The 21,000-nt window shown below is 36.4% G+C and overlaps 2 protein-coding genes across 2 annotated transcripts in view; one reads left to right on the top strand and one right to left on the bottom strand.

Moving 5' to 3' along the window:
* LOC145981162 (uncharacterized) overlaps nucleotides 1-9,834 on the bottom strand; it is a 41,043-nt gene extending 31,209 nt beyond the window's left edge. The window contains exons 1-2 of the mRNA XM_083114291.1: nucleotides 9,789-9,834; nucleotides 6,162-6,293 (exon numbers count right to left, since the gene is read on the bottom strand). The gene's annotated coding sequence lies outside the window, so the exon portion shown is untranslated. The remainder of the gene's footprint in view (nucleotides 1-6,161; nucleotides 6,294-9,788) is intronic.
* A 213-nt stretch (nucleotides 9,835-10,047) lies between these two features.
* LOC145981300 (uncharacterized) overlaps nucleotides 10,048-21,000 on the top strand; it is a 30,610-nt gene continuing 19,657 nt past the window's right edge. The window contains exon 1 of the mRNA XM_083114490.1: nucleotides 10,048-10,169. The gene's annotated coding sequence lies outside the window, so the exon portion shown is untranslated. The remainder of the gene's footprint in view (nucleotides 10,170-21,000) is intronic.

Here is a 21,000-nt window from a genome sequence, read left to right as displayed (position 1 = left end):
ATGGATGTTTCTGAGTGTCCATTCATCAATTTCATCATATCATCACTTATTTCCATCTTTGAAATTAGCACAAATGCAAAGTAAAATAAAGCAAATCAATCAATCACCAGGGTGAATGTAAGATATATTTTGTATGCTCAGATACAATGTTTAAGGCAAAAATGCTGCTTGCTTTGTTGGTACTCCGTATGAAGCAACTGACACAAAACCAGACATCATCTCACATATTGATGAAGTTATATGGTTGGGTGGACTGTCTTCAGAATTCTAAAATACAACAAAAAAATCTGGAAGTATTTTGCACCTTCGCTTGGGAAGGGAGTAGTGGATATAATTAGCGAACAAACAATATCACTTTTTGGTATTCATGTAATGAGTAAGTAAATCTGCGCAAATTGTACAGACTGCTTCAGATTATTCAAAAGTAGTTAGAAATCTCGTGCCAAAAACTAAAGTTATTTTGATAAATGAAGAAGCAATTTTACGAGAGAATTTGGTGAGACGCTCAGCCAATTGCAGCCATGAAATCAGTACATACCATAAAAGCTATTCCAGGTACATGTTTATATACCCATGAGAATGCTCTCTACCTCCTGAATTAGAAATTCATATGAATGCCTGTGGGAGCATGGAAGACTGGGCCATAGTAACACATGACGACAAACACGATACCGGTGAAGTTACAGGGAAGGTTGATAATGAATATGAGATATCCGTAATGGTTAAGAGTGGTGACACCAACCACTAGAAGTGGCCTTTGAAAACTAATAAGTTATTGTACCCATCCTCTGCAAATTAATTCCAGAAAACAATTCAACTTTCAAGATGTCAGGTATTGAAGTGTGATGCACGGGACTTGCAAACTATTTGCACTGGTGTTTCAGTGGCTTCTCTGAAATTGTAACAGTTCCATATGCTGTATGTTGAAAGTATATTTTACTTTGGAAATGTTCTTCCATAAAAATTCTTGTTCCAAATGAAGAACTCAAAATTTTGATGATGCAAGAGACAAGGTTGCGAGGTACTTCATATTTCCATATTCAACATTCAGCTAAGTAACCCTATGCTTGATAAATAAAAATAATTCAAATGTGCTAATTATATGTACCTATAAAAATGCATCCCTACCTGATGTAAAGTTTTATAGTTTTTCACTTGTAAAATGACATTTGAAGGGCTCAAGTGTAAAACATGGTTAGTGACATTTTGATCATTTCCGAGTTCATTAAGAAAAAAAGGTTATTAGAAGCTTTATTGAAGATAAATTGTTTTTGTTTTGTGTTTACCAATTTCACAAACTTCACTGAGTCCAAAACAAATTGTGTGACATGGCAATTTCACTCGAAAATTGAAGGATGGCACATTTTACTTTGTAACTGAATTACCAATATGTCACTTCCATGTTTTACACCAGAGCCCTTTCATTTTACTTTACAGATTTTTTTAAAAACATTTTCTAAATAATTATCTGTTCTTTTTTTCATGATGGTTTAGCTTGTACTCTAACTAAATACCATGAATAAAAAAAATAAAGATTGCAATGTTATTTATTTGATATCCTGGAATCTCTTTTCAGAGAATTGCCCAAATTACTTCAGATGTGGTAATGACAGAGAATTTAAAGTGTAGGGGACAGCTGGGCAGAACGGACACCATGTGACTGCAATCAACACAGAATTTCTTCAAAACCACACATGATATTTCAGAAAATTTACCTAAAATTAAGACTTTCAAAAGTGTTGAATAATTTCCATTCTTTAGGGGGGTCTGATGGTCCAAATTACGATTGTCTACTTTCCATATCATCATGGTACGAAGACATTTTTATCCTGGTTCGATTTTTATTTATGGCTATAAACATGTGCTTCGGATTTTTAGCGATTATTTACTGCATGATTCCTTGAGAATTGTTTCGCAATTCCATATATTCTTATGTGATTCTTCTCTTGCATTTAGTCATTTTATTACTGTCGTCTTGGTTAAGTAGTTAGGTTAGGCAAGTGAGGTTTAGTGATCTTAGTGTTCAAATAATATCTTAAATGCTTTTGTCGTTAGGTTATGTTGGCCAGGTTTAGTGCTCTTAGTGTTACAGTAATTTCCCTGAATGCTTTAAACATCTCGTCAAGTGGGTGCTGGTCTCAAGCACACCCTTTGAGCCTCGTGTCAGCCATATTCTGTGGAATGCATTGTCGATGGAAGGGGGGGATATTTGCGTAAGGTACCTTTTACAACTTCATTTTGCTGATAAATAAGACTTTTCAGAACTGCAAGCACTGCTAATTACTTTCAGAAAGCTTGAAATTTACTTTCACAATCATTTCCACTATTCTGCGATACTTTCCTTTCTTCCATGAAAAAAATTGCTATGTCATAGGAAGAGCACATGCTTGCGTACAGTACTTTAAACTCTTTTTTAGCCGATAAATTGCACTTTTTGGAACTCCAATGGTAATTACTTTCACCAAGGCTCAAATTTACTGCAACAATTGAAGGGGTCCACCGTATAACGTTGTAAGTGACAAAAAAGTGATTTTTCAGAAATGAGCAAAAACATTTGTAGAATACATGGGCGTTTGTTTCGAACTTTTTTTTTTAGCTAGAATGTATAGTTCGTATTGAAATAAACATAAAACCAAAAGAACAATTCATTGCAATAAGCCATTAACGTGTTAGAGAGCTTTTTACATCATGTAATGAGGTAACAACATTGTAAGTGACTGGCATTTACGTTATACCACGAACTAGTTGGTGTCGCTCAACTAGGGACGGGGCAGGAATGAAAAACGTACCACAGTATTCCTGTCAATACCTTATTATGTGATACAAGTAAATCAATAGTAGATAGAAGTACAAAAATGGTATTATAAAAGTATAACATAATGTTAAATGAGGATAATACATTTTCTTGTGGGTTAACATTTTAATTACTCAACTTCAAGTTCTTGGTAGAAGGAAACAAATTCTCGTGGAAGATACTGACACATATCATCCAAATCTTTCTTTTTGGCAGCCTTTATAGGGAGATGACCTTCCTACGGGTTGGGAAAAGCAGCCACTTTCACTGGGGGAAGATTTCTCTTGGCTGGCCCTTTGGATTGTTTGGTCAAACAGTGCATTTGCCATGGTTGTAGAACGTTGTGGGATGTTCTTCCACGTAATGTTGTCGGGTCATCATTGATGATTTGGTACCATGCATGGTCTGTAATATTATATGATTTGGTGACCAATGAATGCAAAACGATGTCCAAGTTTTTGAAATCTTCTGTACACATGACATATACGTCGAACTGGTTGGAACTCCTAGCATTAGCAATAACTTCTACCCATTGAAATGGGATATACACTTTTTTCACCTTTTTTGTTCATTCAATAATGGCAAAATCCCTATCACAGGGGAGAAATCTGTGGCCAGTAGTCATAAACTTTTGCTCAACAGTCGAAAAACACTCATTGTTGGATTAAAGCTATCATGCGCCAGCTGTTATTTTGCCCAATACATCTGTCACACCACGTCAATTTGCGTGTTTCACCTTCTCTCAGTTTGGAAAAATGTAGTTGTATAAACTACAGGATACATGATGATATCTCTGCAGACCCTCGCTTGGCTATGGTCTCGCCCCAAAAAAACATCATAGCTTTATTGTTACCCTGATTGTGGACAGCAAGATTGAAACAGGACAACTGCCTTTGATAAAATATGTTATTATGGGTCAGATTGGGACAAAATAAAACCTGCTGCAGGTCAACACATAAAACATAGTTTTCTCCATGTTCCTTGGCATTTTTCGTGTCTTCTGACAGTGGCTTATAAGCAAGATCTGCCCTCATGTGATGAAGGTTACTTTCAATGCAATTTGTCTCACTACCGCTTCATTGTCGGTTGAAATCATACGGATGAGCAAGCGGTCACAATATGCACAAGTATCGGACCGGGGCAGACCAAATTTTAGTTTAAAATCAGAATTGAAAATATCACGGTACAGATGAAGTTTTACTTTAACTTCAGGATGTTTAATGCAAAAAAGTTCCCACATTTTCCTTACATTTAGCCCTGCATCCAAACATTGTATTTTACTCTCATGCCTTGAATAATGATTTTCCTGCCGTGGGAATGAGGAAATATGTTGTTTAATAAGCTCCCTAGTCTCATCCGATGTCTTGCCTTGTTTCTTATGTAACCCTCGGTTGTCAGTCAAAGATTTATCAAACTTTATTTTATCAAGAAGTATCTGTACATGGCGAGCTGTGATTAGAGTAAGCAATGATGGTAGTATTTAAATAGATACAAAGGCGTATTTACATTACGATTTCTAAATCAACATACTGCTATTTATATTTCAATATAACTACTAATCTTCACTAAAATGGAATGTTGAAATGTGAACCAAAATATAACACATATTCGTAATAAGGAGCGTTATCCCTTTCACTTGGACACCCAAAGCGATAATACAAAAATAACATACAAAATTGGTACAAAAATATTTTGCCCAAACAAGTTTTCCCTAGGTGTAGGCAGGTACAAAGAAGAATCGCGGCAATTTTAGGATTGCTCGAATGTATGGTTCCGGAATCAAAAATGGGATGCCGACAGACAGACATATGTACAATTTTGTCTACGGACTCTACATTATTCAAGGGTAACACTGACTGGTTACAACGTTATTCTACTCACCTCTTCTGGCGTCAGTTTTCCGGGTACAGTTTTTTCTTCTTTGTTACATATGGCATGCCAGCATCTCTCAAAGCTTTCCTTTTCTTATCCTCCCAATGTGAAACATTAACTTTCCGTTTTTTACCATTATTTATGCATTTTTGATCACCCAGTGACAGAGTAATGCCCAACACAGCATCCGTTGTTTGGCTCGGTTTGGCACATACAACGTTCTTCCCGCGACAAGAGCCGAATTCCCACCCTTCTCACTTAGGTTTGCAGTGCTACCAACCTAACATATCATCAATCTAAATTTACCTCATGGGGGGGAATGTCACATACTCCGTTTTTGCCACAAAATCTCCACATTGGATGAGGGACAGGCTATACTGTATGCAGATGACACAAACATTATATTAACAGATCACTGTAAGCATGCCTTAAAAAATAAAGTAAACAACACATTGCTAAAGCTTGATAGCTTGTTTCAAGGAAATAATTTAAATCTAAATACAAGCAAAGCAAATTACATAAATTTTACAGCCTCTCAAAACAAAACGAAAAAAAAACCCACTTAAATATTAATGTTAAGTCCAAAAATACAGACTTAATGCATGCAAAAGAAACTACATTTCTGGGTATTGTTTCAGATGAACACTTGAAATTCTCAAACCACATCAACATGCTTCAACAAAAAATAATTAAATTCTGTTTTGCACTGCGTGCAAACATTACCAGCTTTTGGTCTGTCAGAAGTCTCTATGTAGCAAACTTTGAATCAGTAATAAGGTATGGAATCATGAGCTGGGGAAACAAGGCATATAGCTCCATACTGTCTAAATTACAAAAAAAGAGCACTTCAAATTGTGGCAGGCGTCAATGCAAAATAATAGTGCAGAATTCTCTTCCGTAACTTCTGCTTGCTGACAATACCCTGTTTGTATATCTATGAATGTCTGGTATACATCAAACAAAATATTAGTACTTTTGAAACCAATGAAGATATCCATAGCCTGAACACAAGAAATAAAGATAAAATTCGAATGAAGACATGCCATGCCATCTTACTCTCTACAAGAAGGGACCTAAAAACTCAACAGTTGACCAGTATAACAAGTTGCCAAGAGAGTGAAGACATGAACCAAAAGTGGAAAGGTTTACAAATAAAATCAAAGTCATGCTAATTAAACATTCATTTTACAGCATACAAGAATATACAGAGGCAACACTCATCTTTTGAATGCATATAGACATATATATTGGACAGAGTGTGGAGGACTCAAGGTCTTGTGTATGTGTAAACAGAATAAATGTTAAAAGGTATGGTTAGTTACCATAAATGCAGAGTTGCTGTTGTACATCAAACTGAAATTGTCAAGTATAATATATTTATATGCAAGGGTTATAATACACCAATATATACTTATGTGTGTATCTTATGTTAAAATTACCAAATTTATTATCATGTACTTCTATTTGACATGTCCTATGCTACAGATGTACCTACTTGTACAAAATTGTAGTCCTTGGATGCAAATAAATCATATCATATCATCATACATCACAACAAGTTTCAAAATTGCACACTTGAAAAAGTTCCAGTTGGGAGAGGCTGGACACATGTACAGGACTCCATTCACTGAAAGTTAACAGGAGAATTCCTTAGGTTAAGGGTTATTGCTATATATTGTATATATGTGTACATTAATTTGAAGTTGTCCCTTGGCTTTTTATGAAAAAGAAATATGATTTTTCAAAAATATAGCTAGAAACAAGGGTGACCACAGGGGTTTTTCATGATGTGCATGTGTCATGGGAATTTTGGGGGGGGACAAAATTGTATACCAATTCTATATATCTTCCCACAAAAATGGGGGGTGTCATTTCTTTTGATTGACTTTTTATTCATTTTTAGTTAAGGTTATTATTAACAGTTTTTCTAGCTACCTGTGGCTGTAGGTGATCACGGAATCATCACCTCTCAGTGAAATCAATTAAGGGGGGGCGAGGGGTCAGTTGCCTCTACTTTTTGCCACTTTTGCTCCTGCACTATGCTAAATTTTATCTACAAAGGGAAAGTAAACTGTCCTTGCCCCCTAGTTTTTGATTCTAATGGCCACCACTGCCACCTCTTATGCCTTTAGAATTGGTTTGGAAGGGGGGGGGGGGAGGAATCATGCTGTTCCCATTAATACAAGGTTAGTCAAGCAGACAAACTGCTAAAAATAAGGTTCAATACACTAACAATGTCAGTGAGTCTGAGCAGTTTTGTACGTTTTATGTTAGCAAACATGAAAGTGAGCCTATAGTACCTAAAGTAAACATATATTGCTTAAAGATATCTGTATATATTGTTCTGCAAATTTTTTCTGACCAAAATAATTTGAGTACATAATTCAGCATAAGGTGGGTGGGGGAAGGGGAGGTGTTCTACCTTTTTGGGGGGAGTGCATCATAGGCCTTGGAGGGGATGGGCAGGCACCCCTGGCTAGAAAATTGTTGTATTTAACTACTGATTTAATTCTACAGAAATTTTAATAAATTGTGAGCATTGAGCTAGTTGCATTTTATTTAACAGAAGTATCTTGGGTTGTCCAGTAGACATTCTGTCTACACAGCTAAAAGGATAAGATGTACCCCTTTTGCATTTTAATTATTTGGAAAAACTTGAGAAGCTTCCCACGACGTTGTTCTGAATATTTCCACAATATTTCCCGATATGCAGATATATACAATTGAAGAACAAATACACCTTATATGTTATGTTTATCATTCATCCCAAGAAGAAACACAAGAAACATATAATTATTGGTATTAGAAAATGTTAAATGTACTACGGACATAAAGTGAGGAGTATAGCTGCTTCAAAAATGCATTGGTGATGTTTGCTTAGAATGTCATAAGAGTATCTCTCGGTAGTAAAATTTACTTCTCGTGTCAAATTTCGCAAGAATTAATGCTTGCTGCAGCTTCATTAAGGTCTATCAACTTTAAACATAAGTTCAAATCCATTTACATGTTTTGAAACACTTTCTCACTTCTCTCCACACATGTAGTAAATAGCAACCAACATTCTGAAGTAAGATCATTTCTCTTGCTGGTTATGGTTTTTAGAAGCACATAAACATTTTTTTTTTATGTCATGTTTCGCGAAGTGTTCGGGCTGGTCTGTATCAGGCTATCTTAACCCTAGAACACTAACCTTATCTTAGTTACAGTGGTTACTAACCATGAGTAAAGATGACACACTGTCTACTATTAATGCTCTTAGCAAAGAATGAACTAATATTTTATATTTTGGTATTTGTATTCATAATTTAGTTACATAATACATAGTAATATAATTTACTAATATTTATTTATGACAATAATAACTATTATAAAAATATACCTATAGTATAAATGTTATGTAAATGAATATGAAATAATGGAAAAGGGAACAGTTTTGCATTCAGGTGCATGTTGGACCAATTTTCCTTTCATGATAACTGAAAAGAGGCTTGTTGCACTTGATACATTATGTTGTCGCCTTGTAATTAAGAGGTCCTGGGTTCGATACCTGGTGGAGGCAGATAGTAGTTCCGATCCCACTTTAAGCTGCAGGTCCAGTTCCGATTATCCTTTCTGTGCATAAAGTAGACTTAAAACAACAATTCAATCAATCAATACAATATCAGTAAATTTGTAAGAAAATGCTACTACCTATTATTCTTTCTTACATACTGAACATGAGTCAGTTTTACTCAAAATATGCATTCCTTTAATGCTAAACGTGAGTAAATTTTACTCACCACATTACCTACACATACTATGAGTAAACATTACTCCCTAGCTTCTATTAACAGAGCAGTGGTGCACAGACGGTAGATGACGCGAACCCCTCCCTTTGGCATCTTGTTGCCAACTATTGGCCGGAAGACAGGGGTAACCAAAAAAGTTGGGGAGTGAATATATTTTACTCATGGTTAGTGATCTAGGGTTAATAATAGGGTACTAGTTAGTTATAGCAAAAACACATTTAACTCGTTTATTTTCAAATTAATTTCATTTGTACTTACCTCATATGCATAGCGGAACATTTTTCAACTTGGGATTACGTTGTTTTTTTTTCAATGAAAAAAGCGTTATTCTTAACATTATAAGTATTTATTGGTCGTTGCTAATTGGCGGGCAAATCTTGACTCACATTGTCTATCGTCAGCTGATATGCTGTGTCGTGAGCTGATATGCAGTGTTACTAAACTTATGAACTGATAAATGCCGCACAAACTATTCACAAAACGGTTTTTAAGCGAAAATTGATCCACAAACCATTCACGGAAGGTTAGGTTAGGTTCAGTTAGGTTAGGCAAACATAGAAAATTGAACTGAAAAAAAAAAACGCTCACACGTCATCTTGTAAAACTACCGCGTAGTTGCTACACTAACACTTATTAACCGAAAAATGATGGTTTTTAGGCTAAAATTGATCCACAAATCATTCACGGAAGGTTAGGTTAGGTTCAGTTAGGTTAGTCAAACATAGAAAATTAAATTGAAAAAAAAAAACGCTCACACGTCATCTTGTAAAACTACCGCGTGGTTGCTACACTGACAGGGGATTACATAATCGAACGCACGGAACATTTGATTGACGTAGTCGACGGTAATGATGGCATGAGCTATCGTGCAACGGAGATACATGAATGTCGAAAATTACATTATTTACCGGCCGAATAAGTTGCACGAATGGAAAAACACTATTCCCAGCTTCCAAACTGGAACTCAATTCCGTAAGTACTTTCCCGTCTTTTATCCTGTAAATTTGAAGAAATGTGTTTTTGCTATATCTGACTGTTACCAATAATAGTAACATTCAAGGCATTTATTTTTAACATGAATACGTGTTATAACTTTAACATTATTCAACGAAAAACAAATGTTTGATTAAAGGAGCGCTCCCGCGCGGGTGTCCTTCGGAAACACAACAGCCAAATTGTGTTTATGTGCTTCTAAAAACAGTAAACAGTAAGAGGAATAATTCTACAATGCAAGCAGTATGTACATACAACAAAAAATATACAGTAAGACCACTTCATTCTCACTATTCAAATGTTTATTACTCAATTCTGGAATACATGCTAATATTACTTACAATTGATAGCTGGCAGTTGAGTATTTTTATGTTCCTGAAGGTAAATCCCATGTTTTATTGCAAACAAATGAATGGAAAATCCCTCTCGCTGGGTTTGAAAATCCCTCCCGCTATCCCTCTCACTGGGTTGCAACACTGCGCAGTTGTATCGCTATCGCGCTTTTCTACTTACTGGGACAGCATAATGAAACTCACGAAACGCACGGAAGCACTTATAGAACGGCCAGTTACCATAACTCGTTTAACGCGTTAAACTCGTGCGACTTTCGGAACGGGCCCTTAATGTAGACACTACTAAAGAAGGCAAGTTTATAGAAATGGAAACATAAAGAGGAAGGACTACAAAGATATTCGAAGATAAATACGTAACTGTCACCAATTGTAAGTAATATTAGTATATATTCCAGAATAGAGTAATAATAATAATTTGATTAGAGATTGATTGATTGATTTATGCACAGTAAGGCTAATCGGGTAAAATTTGACATCAGAAGGTGAATCATAGCCGCTGTAAATTTGGTAAAACTGTCAAAGCCGGGAATCGGATTTCTTCAAATTTACAGGAGAAAGTACTTACGGAATTGAGTTTCTGTGTAATTTCGGAAGGTCGTAGAAGTGTTTTCTCGCATTTTTCAATGTATTTGGCCGCTAATTCATGTATTTTTCTATAATAATCTCTGTCCGATGCACGAAAGCGGGTAAGGTACCAGTTTCATAGATCGGAGACACATTAAAATAAGATATTTTGTGTTTTGCATGGTTCGTACTTACCAATTGTGTATTGCGGAACATAGTTCAAGGTGCCATTATGCTTTTTTCATGAAAACAAACACTTTTTCTACTGAAAAAACGAATTTATCTAAGTGCTACCGAACGCACGTAATGGTGCGATATCGCTTACTTTGTGAATGATATCGCTTCTTTTGTTTTCGCATATCTGTGTTTTCCAACCTTCTTCACCGAAAAATACCTACTATCGTGTTTGTCATGTGTGCAAATTGTACATTATGCATGGGTAGGTGACGGATAGCCCCACAAACCATCCCGATAAAGTTAGGTTTGGTTAGGTTAGGCAAGCATAGTTAAAAAAAAAGGGTTGGAAACACTGACATGATTTCCCGGTCAAATAGATACCACGATGAAAGAAAATACCTCGACTAACGTTGGGAACCTTAGAGACACTCATTTCCGTAAGTTCTTTCTTCTGTAAAAATGAAGAAATGTGTCTCCGATGTATGAAACTGTTACCAAAAATTATTTTTGAGTCCAAATTTCCAACCGATTCCGGGCTCCGCCCTTGGGGTAATTGACCTACCGCTCCCAACTGCTAACACGGCCGTGCCTCCCCTCTGCTCCAGCTCCCCAGCTTTATCCCTGTTAAAGACATGTTAGAAATTGGCCGGAGTCACCCTGCCCCCAAATGAGCCCCAAACTCTTAAATTTGAAGAAATCCGTTAAATCACACAAAACTCCTTCTAGATGTTAGACAATGCTACAGGAACTTATTGCCATAAATAGTTTCTTCTGTCAAAATGAAGAAATGTGTCCGGGGAATATCAGATTAGTACCGTTGTTTTTTTCAACATAAATAACTTTTTTTCAAGTCGAAACAGTCCTCATTACTTGAAGAAAGGTTCAAATTTTGTGTGACAATGATTTCCAAAATTCTACAATAATTAGTCTTTGTGCTAGGAGAAATCATAAAACAACCGATACCGGAAAAACATTTTTCATTGTATTTACGCTATTGGAACCTAACCTAACAGACCTAACGTAACCTTGTTGGGTGACCCGGGGTAAATATTGGACAAAAATCAAACTTTTACCATAGCTCCCACATTTATGTACTTTTCTAGCCAGTACTTTTTTTGGTAATTACTATTTGATATATCTGTCAGGTACCATTGTTGAAATTTATTAATTCCTTTCAGGAGTAGAAACAAAAATAAAACTGTGTCCAAAATTTACCCCGTCCTTGGGGTAATTGTTGGACATAGTGGGGTAAATATTGGACATTAGTTATCAATGTGTTCTGCACAGCACAGAGATGAGCCATAGGGGGTAAATGCTGGACAACGGTGTGTACTATAGGTGCTGTATTTGAGGTAATTATTGAACAGCACATGACTTCTGTAAAAAATGTATAACAGTGAAATCTAGTAAAAATTAGCAACTTTTTGTTTTCTGGGCAACCTTTTAATAATTTCTAGCATATTGGTTACGTGCGTATTACTCTCTATCTATAAACAAAAATACGTTAAAAGTATTAAATTTCGTCTACTTACGTAAGTGAGTATATATTCGTTTTAAACTACGTTTTGGAAGCTTTCCTGCTTCCTTCTTCAGGTGGTCGTATTTTAGGCTCGGAACATCAAGCCACATTGGAGAAGTGTCACATGAGGATACTAGGTATGCGTGGGTAGACAAAATTAAATACTTTTAACGTATTTTTGTTAATAATTTGTGCTTTGTTCAAGTGCAAACATTGCACAAATGGTGTTTTTTAATCACACAAACTATAACAAGTTAATTTAAGCATATTGAGGTGCTGTCTGTCACCAAACTACAACTAACTAACTAAACTGATTGGTACTAATCTGATATTCCCCGGACAGATTTCTTCATTTTTACAGAAGAAACTACTTACGGTAATAAGTTCCTGTAGCATTGTCTAACATCTGGAAGGTGTTTTGTGTGATGTGGGAATGTTTCATAGCGGAAATTTAACCATTGACGCATAGCCCTACGAACCATATCCGTTAAGGTTAGGTTAGGTAGGGTCACGTATAGGTTACAATAGTTAAAAATTGGTTTAAAAAAAAAATATGCATAGCCCCACACACCATTCTCGCATAGCCCCACGAACCATTGACACATAACCCCACGAACCATTGACACATAGCCCCACAAACCATTTGCGGAAACGTACGTTCTTCAGTTACAAAAACACTTTTTTTAAAAAAAATTTGCAACTACTTTCATCAAAAAACGTGAATGCACCTTCAAGAATGTTCCGCGAAGCAGATGGGTAAGTACGAATGTCAAAAATTCACAAAACGAAAAAATTATAGGTGTCCGGGGACTATAAGATTTTTACCAACTGATTAGAACTAAATACAGTTATACCTAAAAACTAAATACATAACTTTTCAAAACTTTAAACTTTTTAGACAGCTTCTTTGTTCAAGTAGTCCTACAAACATTGCACAAATGTCTTTTAATCAAACACACTGCAACAAAGCATATTGAGATGCTATAGGCTTACACTAGGTTGTCACTTTCCACATCATCTTCAATCATTACACGATGAGACTGCGGAGTAGGGAATATTTGAAGACTAAAATTGGTAAACGCTGTAAGTGCCACAATAATTCAAACACCATTTTCCACGTTAAACTGTGAAATGTGCCATGCTTTGAAATGTGGCTGGTAGCCCTCTAAGTAGTTCAAAGGACGTGTAAAGAGGTCACTAGTGTGCACGTTCTTAAGGGCTGATGTGCGGAATGATGCAATTTCCCAACACTTTTACTTTTGACACTTACAATGTTTACCACTTTTAGTTCTCATTTCGTTCCTGAGTCTAGAGATACTTTGATTTTGATTTGGTGTTTTAAGTCAACTTTATGCACAGTAAGACTAATCGTGACTGGGGCTACAGTTTAAAGTGGGATCCGAACCACTATGTGTCTCCACCGGCTATCGAACCTGGTACCCCTTGATTAGAAGGCTACTACGCTACCACTGCACCATCGGGGAGGCACTAGAGATACTTTCAAACATTGACCTTACTTCATCATTACAAGTTATTTGAAATGGATTAACTGATACGGTTTGCACAGGACCATAAAACACATACAGTGTTTTCACAATTTCACTCTTTGGTTGCGCTGACCACCAGTACCTGTTGCAGTCCAATAATTACCCCATAGCATGTCCACCAATTACTCGCTGTGTCTAATAATTACCTTAAAACTAAACATGCATGTCATACTGTTACTGTTCATACTACAATGGTGTTTTTCAGCACAAACCACCTTCATACACATATCCAAGACTGGGCATTACAAAATTCAAGATCAAGTAAAAGAAAACAAACATATACACAATTTTGTATCATTTGAAAAGATGTTAAAACCATTTTTTTTAAAGTGCTTTGGGTTATTAATATATTTTTTGAGAAAATGTACTAATATCATCCCAATAATTAATCAGAGCATTGCTGGATATGCAATTAACAAATGTTGGTTGGTTAGATGTAATAAATTATGATACAACAGGGTTTCTGGTCCCTGTCCATAATTTACCCCGATTTTCTGTGTCCAATAATTACCCCAGGTCACCCTAGGCATTCCTCGTCTGAAATAATAAAGGAAACTGTGCGTGAACCATATGGACGCGAAGGAATGGAAAAATTGGCCGAGAAATGCATTGCTTTTAGTAGCAGGAAAAACATTTTTTATGCGCAAAAATATAATAGTAATCGGAAAAATAACACTGGAAAATGGAAGCAGAATGTACGTACTTTCGGGGGATATAAATTTTGTTTGTGTATGTAGAGGAAAAAAGCAGCCCATGTTCTGCAGTGAGACCAAACATTTTCCAGTTACGATAGTTTTCTCTCAAATAATTTTTTTAAAATGGTGTATCCTCTGTTACAATATATGTATCCCTTTCTACATCAAATCAGGAATGAGCCATACAGATCAGCAAGGTTTTGCTGATGTTTTGATTCAAAATGTATTTTTAAAGAAGTGTTGAAGAGGAGTAGCAAAATTAACACTTTTATTACAAGAGCATAATGGAGTTAATGTTTAGCATAATCACAAGAAGCTAATGATAGATTTTGAATGAGATTACACCTACTACTGTTCAACTTTTTACAACTACTAGATAACATCCAAAGGGCTTTTTCCTATTCTAACATACGTCCTATGTAAGGTTACCAGACGTCCGGTTTTTCCCGCATATATCCTACGTATTTAGCCTTATGTCCGGCATCCGGCAGGCATTTGAAAAATTTCATAAATGTCCTATATTTTGAACGTCACATAATATTATGTAGGCCACGGTGTCTCAGTCGGTAACGTGTCTGACTACCATGCTCAAGGTCACGGGTTCAATCCCCGGCCGGTTCAAATCCGGGAACTTTTTTAATGTTGGAAGCGGCCCCGGCGCCCACCCAGCATCGAATGACACGGGTACCTGGGGGAAACCCTGAGGGGTAAAGGTGGTCAGGGGAATGATGCTGATCACATCACCGCCCACTCATGACCGGATCAAGAAAGTGTGGGGCGTTACCCCCACACCCCCTATTCGCCTTCATGGCATGGTGCTGAGCACAGGGGAACACTTTACCTTTTTTTACATAATATTAATTAGGAAAATACGTACATGTTTCGTTTAACAATGGGATATCATGCAAGTTCCAAGTCCATTGCCCAAGATGAAAATAAAAGTTTGTCCTGCTAGAGAACACACAAGAATATGGAAGCAACTAATGAACAAAGTTTTGAGTCTACATTCTGATGATACTGTTCAGTGCCTGAGTAGAATTTCTAGCCTTGGGGTTTATACTGATGGAAGAAAGTGTTTCCCATTCTTATTCAATATTTTTGATTGTAAATACAGAGTTATTCAGGGTGTCTACCAGTCAAGAAAGCCATGAAAGTCAAGAAGAAGTAAAGAAATCAACAAGTAAGTCAAGAAGTCAATAAAAATCAGGAAATTATACTTGCAGTCAAGAGATTTTGCTATCACAATTACTGACTGGTTGATTTAATTTATTTTACTTCACATTTCTGCCCCTTTGGCTAATTGCGAAGATGAGGATGAATGGTGGTGAGGTAAGATGGATGAAGAAACAATCACATACACATAAGGATGACAACACAAGCCCCACATAAGATTATTCTGGCTGTGAATCCAGGTGCCAGAACCTGGCTAGTCTGCCAAATGCAGTCCAGGATGCATTAATAGATAAAGCAAGTCTAATTATTTTGTAAAATACAGCTTCAGTTTTAATCTTAACAGCCCATTTGGTAGGGGCTTTTCATTAAATATCATAGATATGTATTTTCTTATTTGCTAATTTCCAACTTTACCTAAGTAGGGATTGAATCAATAAATCTTAACTAAAACGAAAAAAAGGTCAAGAAACGTCCTGGTAAAGACAAGAATTTTAGATTTGATATTTTGGTAGATATCCTGTAATTAAACTAAAAATACCATTTCAAACTACGGTAATTGCTGAATATTTGTTAGCCATTACAGGTCATAATGCAAATGTGAGAGACTACTTTCACTACCATCAGCACAGTGGTCTCATGAGAGATTTTTTTTCACATCTGTAAAAAGTTTGGTCTCGTCAATATATTTTTGACAAAACCTGCGATTTTGAGAAAATTTTCTCTTCTGAGAAGTACCAGTTAAAACATGTAGTAGAAGTACATTCTTTAGTAGGTAAGACTCTACTTTACGTCCTTTTCCTAAGGAATATGTGTCATATCTCGTTGGAAAGCTTATTGTATAAGGAATTCAACAACGTAATCCCAAAGCGAGGAAAATTTACCTGGAGGAGGAAATCGATAAAAAACGATGTTGTCTGGATATGCGTAATTGAACGTACTGAGGAAATTTGATGATGAAGCACATATTTAGGGGTGAAATAAGTGCTAATGGAACCTAACCTAACCTCGTAAGCATACCTCGTCCCCGTGAATGGTTTGTGGCGCAACCCATGCATTGTTTTTGGAGCTAACGTGAATGGTTTGTGGGAATACCTGTTCATGGTTTTTGGGGCTAACGTGAATGGTTTGTGGGGCTATCGTGAATGGTTCATGGGGCTACCCATGAATGGTTCGTGGGGCTACCTGTGAATGGTTAGTGGGGCTATCGTGAACAGAAAGTGTAAAAAGAAAAAAATGTACTTACCCGAAGTTTTGAACGATGCACTAAATTTTTACTGGGGATAAACTTATTTTACACTATCTACAAGTTTTTGGAACCTGTTCTTTTTCATGCACCATACACACGCACAATGCACTGAGTACGCAAAGAAGCAATCGCCACGCAGAACCCAAACGAGCAAAGCACACACATTCACAATGCATACAGAAAGACGAGCCTGCAGTGTTGTTAACTTTCATCAGTTACAACCATATGGCAATAAGGATGTAAAGTAGAGTCTAGCCGTTTAGTATATTACAGTACATTTCAGAATTCGTTAAGAATTCATTTTTTAAAACTCAAAAAGTGTCATTTTTAAATGACTTTTTTATCATGTTCTGTAGAAATATGTTATTTATTGCGAATGTTTTGTGTACTACATTTTGGGACAACATGTTCTACATTTCCCTTATAGCGATCTAGTAACCCTAGTCCTACATGTACACTTGTGTATCCGAGAACATAGGAAGAAGGCCTGGGATAAAGATTGAAAGCTGATTTATTATGTTCAAACAGAGATTCTTGAATTAGGCTATATTGCATATGAGTGCTTTTGTGTAGCTGAACGGTCTTTCTTTGTCTTTGAGCTTAGCAAAGGTGCACAGTTTTGCTGCATTTTTAAGCCATGTAATATTACAATGCTAACATCAGTCATGTGTTTGGTGTACAGTTATCCCCCATGTACCTAAACATGTAACAAGAAAAGTATCAATGCGGCGAAAGACAGAGCACACTGCAGTTAGTAAGGAAGTGAGAACACATAGCTATGTTAGGGTGTACTGATTTTCTCAAGACCGTCCTTTTTTTTTTTTGTGCCTTCTAAATTAATAATAGTATATTTAGTTAGCATAGAAATACTTGTAGATTTAAAAATTTTCAAGTTTGCTTCACTCGCACATTTTGTCTTGCTGTAAAGCTTATATTTATTGCGTAGAAAGGGTCCATTGTGAAATCCTCCACCCTCGATTTCGCTAGGGATTTTTTTATTTTTTATAGGATGATTGTGTGTTTCAAATTGTGAAAAACAAAATTCTCGAGCACGGAAACAAATATTTATGTGTGTACAGCCGATTAAAGTTGCGAGGTGGAAGTCGACTTGTGGCCATGTCAATTTCATACCAGCCACCCTCCAGCCACCCGCACCTGTACCGATGGATATATAACAGTCGCTTTGGCTCCGTCGGTTTTTCAGAACTAAACAAGAAATTTCATAAAAATAGCCCCCCGATTTCGGGCTCAGCCCCTGGGGTAATTGATCTACTGTTACCATGGCCCTGCCTCTGCTATGCTCCGGCTACCCACCTTTTTCTATAGAGTCCCTTTAAAGGCAGGTACATTATGTATGTAAGGAATTTTAATATTACGAAATGTAAGTTTCGTAGCACGTAGATCTCTAGAAATTTCCTTCCACACTATTTAAATTCTTCCTTTCTTAGAAGAAACTTTATTTTGGACAAAGAAATGTGCTACAAATCAAGGGTGGAGGATTTCACGACACAGCCCTCAGAAGCAGATATTGCATGCAGTCTGTTCATGATATAACATCAAAGGTACTGAGTGGTGAATAGAAATATATGCAGGGGCATTTTGAAAGTTGAAAATAGCCCAATATTGGGGATTTGCATGTTTGATGCATAGATGAGATGATTACTGCAGCTGCGGCAAGAGAAATATATTCTCAGTGTTCATTAATATTTTAATATTATTTCACAATGCATGATGTTTTATGGTAAGAAAGTAAGAAAAAACAGTAAGTTTGAAACAGATAGGAAGGTTAATCTGTAATAGCCCAATATTGGGGATTTGCATGTTTGATGCATAGATGAGATGATTACTGCAGCTGTGGCAAGAGAAATATATTCTCAGTATTCATTAATATTTTAATATTATTTCACAATGCATGATGTTTTATGGTAAGAAAGTAAGAAAAAACAGTAAGATTGAAACAGATAGGAAGGTTAATCTGTAAAATTAAAAAGAGAAAGAACAGAAAAAAGAGAAATGACAGAGAAAATAAATGAGAAGGGAAAACCTCCGTGGTGGAGTGGTTGAATGTCGGGTGTCCTCAGGTTGAGTCCCAGCCAATGTGTGTCCATTCATGAATTCAATCATATCATCACTCATCCTCATTGTCAAAATTAACCAAAAGTGATAGAGAAAAGTCATTAAACAACAATCAAATCAAATTAGGAAGAAAACAAGTCAAATTGTGTAATATGACAGGACACATGTAAGCAGCATGACTTTTCCTTTAGCAAAGGAATGGGGTGCACTGCTATTTTAATTATAGCTGCAATGCCCCCCTCCTCTCCCCATATACATCCTTGGATGTCTTGCTTTTCTTTTTAGAACATCTGGTGGTAACCCTTAGCTATGTATTAGTGGCGAATGTGAATATGAAAGTGCCGTGTCATCAAAAGTGAACATTCCTTGCTTTGGTTCTTATGTATTTAGGCACGTCCGGGACAACTGTACACCAAGCATGTGACTGGCATCAACTTTATTATATTCTGTCATTTTTAAATAGCGGCAGAAAATTGCAGCTGATCATACAAAAAGACAAAGAGAGAACATTTTGCACTCATGATCAGTATAATTTACTTTCCATTTCATACCTTAAAGATAGTTAAAGGTTTGGAAGACACGTGCCATGTGCCTATGCCTGTTACAGAAAATGGCATGCCTAATGGATGGTCAAAAAAAAAATATGTACTTATATTCCTTTTCCTGAATGTCTGGAGTAAGGGAACGCGAACATGTTCTTGGCACATGCTGAAGGGTGTGTGCCTCTCCCAATGAACATGCGGAGGGGAGGAGAATGTGTTTTGGAAACAGCTGCCCTAATGGGAATTGGGAAATCCACCGTTTATAATACCCGGAAGGAAGCAAAACAATGGCGAGAAAAGGATGGAACATCCCTGTTGGAAACGCCGGGCAAGAAGCATCCGAAACAAGCTCAACGATTTGCAGACTTCGATGAGTTTGTGCTAGAGGCATTACGAAGGCTCATTCACAGGGAATTTGGGTTTTTTAGGGTGGCAGGTGTGAAAAAAAAATAATAATTTGTGTGTAAAGAAATAAGTTATGTACCATTTACAGGCCAACTACTGGTGTTCTTGCATTGCATTTTCTTAAAAGATAATAAACGCGCAATATTATTTATTTGTGTAAAACAACACACTGGCTCAGGGGTGCATATCCCCCAAGGCCCATGGTGCACTCCCCTCGTTTATGTCGAATTAATTACTCAATTTTTTTTTTTGTGAGTCAAAATTTGTGGAAAAATGGAATACTAGAGGTGCAACCACGAATATCGTCTGGTGGGGGCAAGTACCAGGATAGACCTACCAATAATAATAATAATAACATTTATAATGGCTTTATTATTATTATTACTGCTACTACCAGGAGTAGTAGTAGTAACAAAGATGTTATTATCCTCATATCCTCATAAATTATGCAAAGGGGGGTAGAAGTCTGTGCAAAAGCATTTGTTTGGAACAAATGATATGAAACATTTTTCAAAACCGTCAATTTCACATTAGCTAATAATGGAAAACAAGCACACAAACTGTATTTTTGAATGAAAGTAAATGAATGATAAATGCATTCCAAAGATACATGTTTAACTTTCACGGACAGCATATGATTTACACATATGCGACATAAAATAGAAAATACATATTCAAGAAGCTAACACTAAATTGTGTACATATTGAAAGTTTATTCAATACAAATATACTACACATATTATTTAAATACATTACATTACAGAAATGAAGCAGAATGCAAGCGAATTGAGTAAGAAAACTTTTAGATCCAATTCTTTGCAATTGAAAACAATATTGATTTAATTGGGTGCAAATAATTTCACTGGACGCAATGGCATTCTTTCTTTTACAACTATTTTTAGATCACTCAGCGCCTATGGCAAACTCCCTCCGCTCCTAGCTAAAGCTCTGAACTTGACGAAAACTAGTAAAGCAGATAATGCGAGCGAAGCAAGAAAGAAAATTTTACAAAATGTATTTTTATTTGCATAGAATTTGAAATCGAAGGGTAATTGCTCCTCTGTGCTCCCCTGCAGATGCCCTTGGCCGTCAAAGTTTGTCCACTTGCTACCCTAGAATTGCTGTCGAAGGTTGGGGGGTGGGGGGCAATGACCCCCTGTCCCCCTGTTTTTGCAACACGGTATAATACAGACATATTTAAGCAATATATGTTTACTTTAGATGCTTTAGGCTCACTGCTATTGTTAGTCAACCTT

Source organism: Lepisma saccharinum, chromosome 29 (genome assembly GCF_977018435.1).
Source record: "Lepisma saccharinum chromosome 29, izLepSacc3.1, whole genome shotgun sequence".
Lineage (NCBI taxonomy): Eukaryota > Metazoa > Arthropoda > Insecta > Zygentoma > Lepismatidae > Lepisma > Lepisma saccharinum.
Note: the sequence above shows the minus strand (reverse complement) of the source record. Positions and strands in the feature narration are given on the sequence as shown.